Source organism: Pangasianodon hypophthalmus, chromosome 13 (assembly GCF_027358585.1).
Source record: "Pangasianodon hypophthalmus isolate fPanHyp1 chromosome 13, fPanHyp1.pri, whole genome shotgun sequence".
Classification (NCBI taxonomy): domain Eukaryota; kingdom Metazoa; phylum Chordata; class Actinopteri; order Siluriformes; family Pangasiidae; genus Pangasianodon; species Pangasianodon hypophthalmus.
The window spans coordinates 12,839,402-12,849,171 of record NC_069722.1 but is presented as its reverse complement, the minus strand read 5'-3'; the positions used below and the strand labels follow the sequence as shown (position 1 = coordinate 12,849,171).

Genomic DNA, 9,770 nt, shown 5'->3' with positions numbered 1-9,770 from the left:
GTAGTCGTGGCCGAGTGGTTAAGGCGATGGACTAGAAATCCATTGGGGTCTCCCCGCGCAGGTTCGAATCCTGCCGACTACGAAAACACTTTTCCACATGACCCCTAATGTTGCTAACCTAGAATGACATCCGTGGGGTCCAGAAATAGGAGATCACAAGGCTTTTGTCATTTAAAATTGGAAATAAACAGAAGGATTTTAGAATTTTTAAATATTTAAAAAAAAAGTAAATGTTCAATATCATGAATATGTAGAGTAATATGAATATTGAAGATTCTGCACTATTTCAGTAACATAATCTGTGATGAAAATCGTTGTATTAAATTAGAAAAGAATGCAAAATAGAAGCATTTTCACAAGTGGCCTCAGACCACACACACACACACACACACACACAGTAGCCTTTGACTATAAACAAAAATATTAAAAGCATTATAAGTACAATAAGGAGTAACAGGGAATTGTTTATTATAATGTTTTCATTACTAACTGACTGGAAAGTTGGTCTGGAAACTTTTTTTTTGTTTGTCTTATTAATACAAGAGAGAGAATAAAAGAGAGGCTGGTGAGGGAACGTCTGTTTACAGCTGCTATGATGCGAGTGATAAGAGGAACTAGCTTGTTTCATGGATTAAATGGAACTATAATTAAATAAAAAAGCATATGTTGCACTTTACTCAATAAAAAATTGTAGCGTTGATCCTTTTCTTATAACAGCACATCCCAAAGTGTTTTATTTCTCTTATACCACAGCAACTTGCCAGTTTACAGATTACAATTTTGAATGAATTCACAAGTGACAAGTGGTGCTTTTAACCATTTATAGTTACATTTAATGTTTCAGAACATCCATGAGATAAGTTAGTTCCTGTTAGTACTTACATTACAGCAGTTATAAACAGTCATTCCCTCACCAGCTTCTCTTTTAGTCTCTCTTTCTCCAGAAGTTAATAAGAAAATAAATAAATCAATCAATTTTAAAAATACATTAATAAACATGAATAAAAACCTGCAGCTTGTCATGATACCGAGAGATAGGAAAGTGCAAAGTCCTCTGTCCTGAAAGCAGAGCTTCAGACCGTGTCAGAAAACTTACTGTTACAAAGCACTGACACTAGAGACTCCTTCCATAAATGTCAAATAAAAAAGTATTGCACATTGTTCTTTGTTAATAACACCACATTTAATCCATATTATTATTAGCCCTTATATTACGTCGAGTGTCTGCTACACAAGTCCCTGCGAATGAGCTGTTACTATAGAAACAATAATATATTAGAGTGAGTGCATTAATATAAAGCTGTGATTTGAATGACAGCCGGCACTCCTTTCAGCTGTACAGCTGCTGTTATAGAAAATCAATCAACATTTTCCGACCAGTCAGAATGGAGAATTCAACAGTGCTGTGGTTTGAAACATTATTTCAGCTTATGACACCTGATAGCCGTAACATATCAGTCTTTTAACACAGGATTCAAGTAAAATGTTGCACATTTAGAATGAATACATACATTAATTAATTAAGTGCATAATGGGGAATTCATAAAATCACTGATGAGAAAATAATAAATAAAAGTATCCAGCAGGTGACAGTGTTACACCATTATACTACTTTCCAGCATGTTAAGAAAAGTCTACACACACTGGTAGGCCACAAATTCTGTGTGCATTTTTTGTGTGATCTGAAAGAGAGTTTTAAGTTTAGTGACTATAAATGGACTCTGTATGAAAAAGTAAGTACAGAAAGTAATTAGTGTAATATTTTAAGTAGGGATGTGACAATATATCTGTATCATTGACTCTGAAATAATTGTCTTTATCCTATTCTAGCATAGATAACATTTAAAAAAAGTTTCAAGCTTTATACTCCATATTCATCTGCTCAGATTCACACGTTTATTTGCTCCTAAGAAGGAGGGAGAGTATGTAGCTCACAAAAAAAAAAACACCAAAAACCCCCAGAGTTGTGTGTTTATTTATGTATAAGTGCAACCAAGATTAAAACTCTATTTTTGCCAGGGTAGTAAACAAGCAGGAGAAGATGAAAAGGCCAACACTGATCAGTGTGTCTGTGTGAAGATAAAGATAAATGAAGCTGGAATACAAAGAGCTCTGCGTTTTTGCATTTTGGGACACATTTACATGGGGTGCGGCTGAACTGTTACATCTGCCAGGTTTATCGTTTTTTTTAATCCAATGGCAGCACACAGGTTTGCATGGAAATTTCTAGTACCATTTGTAATGACCTGGTGTGACCCCGGATGTGTTATGTGCACACACTGGCAGAGTTGTTGTAGGAAATGAACATTAAATATAGTCCTACCAAGAAGGAAATCTATTGAATACTTCAAAAAATGGCACACATGTGGGTTATTCTTTGTATTTGGGTGTTTTTCTCTCAGAATTGTGTTTTACTGGCGTGGTATGCTAGTGTGTACTAGGAATTTGGGTGTTGAGTGCTCACTCTGCTTGCAGACTTTACATTATAATAATAATAATGATAAGAAGATAACACTGTTAACATAACACACATGTGGAGACTGTCTGCCAAAGTCCTCTGTCCTGAAAACTTTCCCATGTCAGAAAAGATACAGCTTTATCTCTGACTGTTACAAAGCACTGACAGTGGAGACTCCTTCCAAAAATGCTAAATAAATCTCCTCATAGAAACACAATCTTCCCCATATCAATGATTACACGTTTTTTGTTTGTATCAGTTTATATGTGGCTTCCACCATAAAAGTCTGTGTAAATTGTTACTGTAGAAATTATAATAATGTATTCAAATGAGCACATTAATATAAACTCCTTGGCAAAAAAAGGGCTAAGCCCACAATGGCAAATATTAACCTTTTAGTGGTCTTAACAACAAATCATTGGTCAGAAAATGAGCAAGAATTAAACAAATTTACTCCTCAGACCTCCTGTTCCACCATTTGCTCATTTACTTTAGCTGCAGTGAACAGTTTGTTTGGGGAAAAGCTAGAAACAGGGAAATTCACTTATATAGTCTTCTTGTACACAAAGGCAAAATCATGATAATGATTCAAATGTTTGATGTAAAATTCAAACTAACACATGTCTGGGTGTACAAAATTTTCCAAAATATCTTCTGGGATTTTTTATTTTTTTATTTTTAAAGATTAGTCATTATTTGGTTATCTGCCACACCTGATGCAGCCCATCCAGGGCCACAAAGCTTAACATTTAAAGGGAAAAGCTATCCCAAACTGAGTTCCTTCATCTATTTGTTTAATTCTTGCTAATTTCCTGGTCAAGGATTTGTTGTTAAGACCACTAAAAGCTTAATATTTTGCAATTTTGGGCATGGGCTGTTTTTTTTCCTCCCCAGGAGTGTAAACCTGTGATTTACCTTGTAGCCAGCACTACTGTCAGAGCTGCTCTTAATATAGAAAATTAATCAACATATTTTAACCAATCAGAATAGAGAATTCAACAGCACAGTGGTATAACATGGAGGCCTGGGTGCAAGGGTAAGAGAAAGCAGTGGCGAGGGGGCAACTCCTAAAGTCTACCGGTTGCACGTGTTCAGCTTCAGATTGTTGTGACTGCACCAGAAAACGAGCTGCGCAGACACGTCACCATCTCGGATCAGACTGATGACTCATCATGTGTCACCTGCAAACGTCAGGAGTTTAACAGAAGGAAGTAGTTCTGCACTGGTGTTGATGGTCAGGATTCCAGACGTGAGTTTGCCGTATTAACTGCATCGCCAAATGACCTATTGGACCGTGAATTACAGGGTGACCAGCCAGGACTCTGTAATGAACTTCAGACAGTTTTCTTTCCCCCGATATTAAATATAAAGCATAGTTTTAGACGGCTTTTAAATATTCTATCTCAGTTTAGTTATTTGTTTATGTATTAAAACAAATATATTAATATAAAACTGTATATATGTTTTCTCCTATGCCCAGTTGATACTTGACATTTTCTTGATCGAGACTCTGTCATGACACTATACAATTAAAAACAAAACAAAACATTTATTTCATTTATTTAAATACATACAGCCCAATCACCTGCTTAAGACTTTTTTCTCCCATGAATCTTTAATTTCATTTTTGTCTGTCCCCAGTATGACTTTTCACACTGTTATTACGCAGTACTATGACTATAAAAAATCAACCCAGACTTCTATGTTATTATTTTTATGAATGGACATCACATTTTGTTGGGTGTTTTAATTTGCCAAGCGGGTTAACTCCTAACAGTTCTCTTCATGTTATTATGACAGTGTGCGTGCTCTACTCGTACACATTCCACTCTGTTAGATAAAATCACACTGGAAAAGAATTACATTTCAAAACTTCAGAGTATGTAAATACATGTCTATTTACAAAGCATGACCAAGGTCAAATATTAATCTACCACTGAGTAAATTTATGCAAACTGGATCTAATCCTGCTTCTGTATTTCCACTCTGTTAAGTTCCACCCTGTTAGAACTTGTGCTTTTTAACAGGGTGCAATATTAACCTAACATGTACAGAACATGCTCTTTTCATATTATTCATTTATTTTAAAGTATAGAAAATATACATTCACTGGCCACTTTATTAGGAACACCCGTGCCCCTGCTTATTCATGCAATTATGAAATCAGCCAATAATGTGGCCGCAGTACAGTGTATAAAATCATGCTGATGCAGGTCAGGAGCTTCAGTTAATGTTCATATCAAAGAGATATCAAAGAGATATCAAACATCAGAATCGGAGAAAAATGTGAACTCAGTGACTTTGACTGTGGAATGGTTCTTGGTACCAGACGGGCAGGTTTGACTATTTTAGAAACTGCTGATCTCCTGGGATTTTCACACACAACAATCTCACACGTTCACACAGAATGGTGCGAAAAAACAAAACACATCCGGTGAAAAGCCGTTCTGCAGGTGGAAACGACTTGTTGATGAGAAAGCTCAGAAGACAATGACCAGACTGATTCTAGCTGACAGGAAGGCTATGACAACTCAAATAACCACTCTTTACAACCATATTGAACAGAAAAGCATCTCAGATCGCACAACACACTGAAATTTGAGGTGGATGTGTTACAACAGCAGAATACCACAACGGGATCCACTCCTGTCACCTGAGAACAGGAATCTGAAGCTACAGTTCACTGAAAGTGGACAGTTGAATATTGACAAAATAGCAGGTAATGTTTTTCTATTCTTCAGTACAGTTTTGGTAAACCTGTAGCTCACTGTAGCCTCTTGGCTGACAGGAGTGGATCCTCATCTGCTCTTCTGTTGTTGTAGCCCGTCTACCTCAGAGTTATACTCTTGACCTGTATCTGCAAAATTTTATGCATTGTGTCCCTATTAGGTTTAGTATTCACACTACCACATTTGGAGTTGTAGTATATTTCACATCATACTTGTAATATACTGTACATCACACTCCACCTGTACACTTCACTCCACAGTGCAATTTATAACAACCATTTTACAACACTTCCTGTCCAGAATTGATGGTTAATCAGAAGGAATGCAGAGTAAGAATTTCATTTTATAGTGTAACTGCCTGTTTTACTGTTTACTATTCAGCAAAACTCTTAATATGACTCAGATAAACTCTTAATATAATATAATAATTATATTATTTTTATAACATTTTATATATATTTTCTTCAGGTTAAGAGTTTGCATCATAAATGAACAACAGATATATTTTTTTTTAATTGCTGAGAAACAAAAAAAAGCACCATATATAAGCAATGATCCATGTAGCGAGAGAACAATAGCTCTAATGCTTATTTACTATTAATACACAACTACTCTTAAAGAGCAAGGAATATCAAGCGTGGGTATAGGCAGCATGTGTCCTCTATATCACTGCAGTACTGTGACTAGTTAAAGCTAAACTCAGTTTTACAAGGAAACTGGAAATAACATAAAATATAAGCTACGTTCGACCATAAAACCGCTAGAAGCTTGCAGGTGGTGTGGTTTCAACAGCCTGAGCTCTTATCATCATCAGCAGCAGCAGCAGCAGCAGCGCACGTGACAAGAGAACTGGAGTTCTTACTGCTTTTGCATATTTTATAACCACCACATCAGCCAGCAGAGCAGGCCGCACTGGTAAAACTCAACTATTTTAAGACACAGCACTCATCTGATATTTCACCACATTTAATGTAATTGAATAGAAAAACATGGAGCACTGCTCTGAGTTATGATGTAACATAAAATACTTCACATAATTAGACTTATTTGATTTAATTACAGCCATGAAGGTCAGGATAAAGCAGCCAGAGTAGAAAAAAAATGTCATCTCAAATTGAGTTTAAGTGTTAATTCTAAATTACAGGATACACACAGTAGAAATGTCTTCTCTTTCGGTCACAGTAGTGAAATCAGGGGAAGTAGAAAGCCACCTATTCTATTTATACTTCTCATTTTGCATTTGAGTTTAAAGTAGAAACATAGCAGTAACCATAATCTCATTTGCAAAATCAGGAAAACTCCTGCGTGACAAGATGTCAGTAGTTGTATTTATATATGTTACAAAATGAGACTTGAAATATATAAAGGTTTTATTGCTTTTCTAAACACAAACAAATTACTCACACAATTTTTAGATATAATTTAATGAGCATCTGAAAAGGAAGGAAATGAGGATGTGAAAACTTCCTCAAATCAGAAAAACGCCAACAAATTTCCATCTGTATATCAGGGTCACGGTGGCTCTAGAGCTGATCCCGCTAACACTAGGCGCAAGGCAGGAAAATTTACCCTGGATGGGATGTCACTCCATTGTAGGACCCCATTCATGCACTCATTCACACGTAGAGGCAATTTGACATAGCCAATCCACCTTTCTGCATGTTTTTTTTTTTTGGACAGTGATAAGAAACTGGAGAACCTGGAGTAAACTTATATGAACACCGGAAGCAGGGCTGGACATGCACGGTCTAACCTGAGCTGTAACCCAGGGCTCTGGCAAAAGGTGGCCCCCAAATTAATCAAAAGCTATAAATAAATATTTAGGTTTTCAGTTCAGCGATTGGAAGATTATCAAAGAAATATTGCCGCTGACTCGTTCAAGTTCGTTGAATTAGGAGCTTTAATTTATTAATTTGCACGCCAGTCATATTTGGCTGCTGCAGTCGTGTGGCCTTTGGATATTAGCTAACTAACTGTCATAATGTTGCATAAAGAAAATATATTGTAGGACAAAAAGGAAAAAATAACTTCAGAGAATGGATTTTACTGAGGTGGATTTTTGAAGGACTTTGCTACAAATAGAATTAATGGCCAAATGTCTGTGGACACCTGACCATCACACTCACGTGTCCCTTCCCCAAACTGTTGTACACAATTTTATGGAATTTCTCTGGATGCTGCAGCATTACAATTTCCTTTCACTGGAACTAAGAGACTCAAACATGTTCCGGCATGACAACGCCTGTGTAAATGTTCTAGCTGGGAAGAATTAGACCATTTCATTAGAACAGTAGCTGTACAACAGCAAGCAGCATGCAACACCCACTAGTTGAGCATATTTAACCTTATCTTTATAATGAACATGCAATGGATTTTTAAATAATTATAAATAATAATTGATAATGATAGAGAAATAGAAAAATTATATCATTGTATAATTAATGTATGACAGTGAGAGAACAACTACCACAACTTGTCTCCTTATACCAATTTATTATGATATTATAATATACTGTTTTGTGCTATAGCAGCCTTGATTTTTTTTTTCCATGTTAAGAGCAGCTGTAGATTCATGTGATGGTGTATGTAGGACCCCAACAATGATTTAAGTCCAGGCGCCTTCACCACCCTAAGCCCACCCCGATGGGGAAAACATGCAAAACTCCACACAGACAGTAACCAGAACTCAGGATCAAACCCGGGACCCTGGAGCTGTGATGTAGCAATACTTTTAATAATCCTTAGCTCAAAGTAAATAACTGCCTTCTTTAGTTAGAATTTCTTTCGCAAACTGGTGGCGCTGCAGGTAGTGCTGGTGACTGAGGTCTGATCTTGAGCTCTGGTTACTGTCCGTTTGGTGTTTCCTATCCTGGGTGTGTTCCTGGGATAATCTCCAGATCAATTATGACCCTGACCAGTTACTGATGATAACAGAATAAATATTCTTTACAGTATTTATCTGCCTTACTTGACATTAAGGTTGAATAGAGAAGTGGAAGTGCCTTTTATTTTATGATCCAAAGACTGAAACTCTGACACTGAATAAAAATATGGATGTTTTAATGGCTTCAAAAGGGGACAAGCTGCCATGCTAAAGGCCAGTGATGTAAAGCCACAGACAGACAGACAGACAGACAGACAGAAGGAAGTAAAGCAGTGATTGTGCATATGTGTTTATGGTGCACAAAATCATGTAGACAGACAGACAGACAGTCATTAGCCTCATGTCTCAGGAAAAAAAACAAAGGCAGGAATTAAAAAAATGGAACTGGTCTAGAGTGAAGTGGTTGTTAACTTTGCTGAAATACAAACAGCTTTCTGCATTTTGTGTGCCCAGTTTTATCAACATAGATATCCTTAAATTGCTGTACATCCCTCTGACACACTAGACAAGTTAAAGACTTAAAGGCCAAGTACTGTAGACCCCTTAAAAGGCAAAAACAGATAACAATACATCACAAGATTTTTAGAATTTCATTTTTATTAATTGAAAAAAAAAAAAAAAAAAGCAAATTAAAAAAGAGCCCCAAAAAACAATAACAAAAAAAGGAACTGTCAAAACATGTTCTTTAAGTAAGAGAAGGTGACAGATTTCAATAGGAAGGATTGGTTCCATGTAGACACTCGTGCAAAGTGTCGAATGGGGAAGTGTGTACAGGGAAACGTAGTGGGACTGATGGAACCCAAGACACGGGCCAAAGCTGCAGGCCGGAAACACTGACACACCAGAGAAAAAGGCACTAATCCAGAGAGAACAACAAAACAACTACAACAACAACAACAAAAAAAAAAGTTGGGGGAAAAAAAAAAACATATAAAACAAAAGGAATCAAAATGGCTGACATAGAAAGTGCTCAAAACACACAATATGAATGGAGAGAAGGGGAAAAAAAAATAACAGTTACATCAGTAAAGCTGATATCTCTACTATTCACATACAAAGACTCTTTATGGTTTCGCATACTGGTATTATTGGTGCCAGTCTGGGAACTGGCGAAATACATCATAATGAAAGATCAAACTTGCACGACTTTCAATCATCTGCTTAAAATGTGTATACACTCCTGTGCATATTGTTTCATGTGTATGCATACATGGTCATATATGGGTTTGACACTGTAAATAGATGCGCCTCTGAAATCTCGAGCGGGTGTGTGGTTCAGGACAGTGACCTTACTTCCCTCATGCTCATTTCTAAGGTCTAAAGTCAGCTACATTCACGGCCCGAGGGAGGAAAAAAAAAAAAAAAAAAAAAAAAGTGGCTGCAGTAAATACCTTGGCTTCGAATGGTGGCTGGCCTTGCGACAATTTCACATTAGACAAACTCCTGCAGGATAAAACGGCTCTTCCCTGCATGTCATTGAAAGAGTCCTGATAAACAGTTACGTTTAAGAATATGCAGCTCCAAAACTAACTTTTTTTTTTTTCTCCAAACGGAATATGTGGCGAGTTAAATAGCATGCCGATGTATCTGAGAAATCTCAGATTATAATTCATCAAAATTATACTGACGATTCAGCATGTCCCAGAGCTACTCCGTTTCATCCAAAAACAACTGAACATAATTTACATCTGAACAAAAA

General features: G+C 36.6%; 1 non-coding gene across 1 annotated transcript; it reads left to right on the top strand.

The window, feature by feature from the left end:
* Nucleotides 1–82, top strand: trnas-aga (transfer RNA serine (anticodon AGA)). Its single transcript has one exon. It is a non-coding gene; the product is annotated as a tRNA-Ser (tRNA).
* Nucleotides 83–9,770: the final 9,688 nt, after the last annotated feature.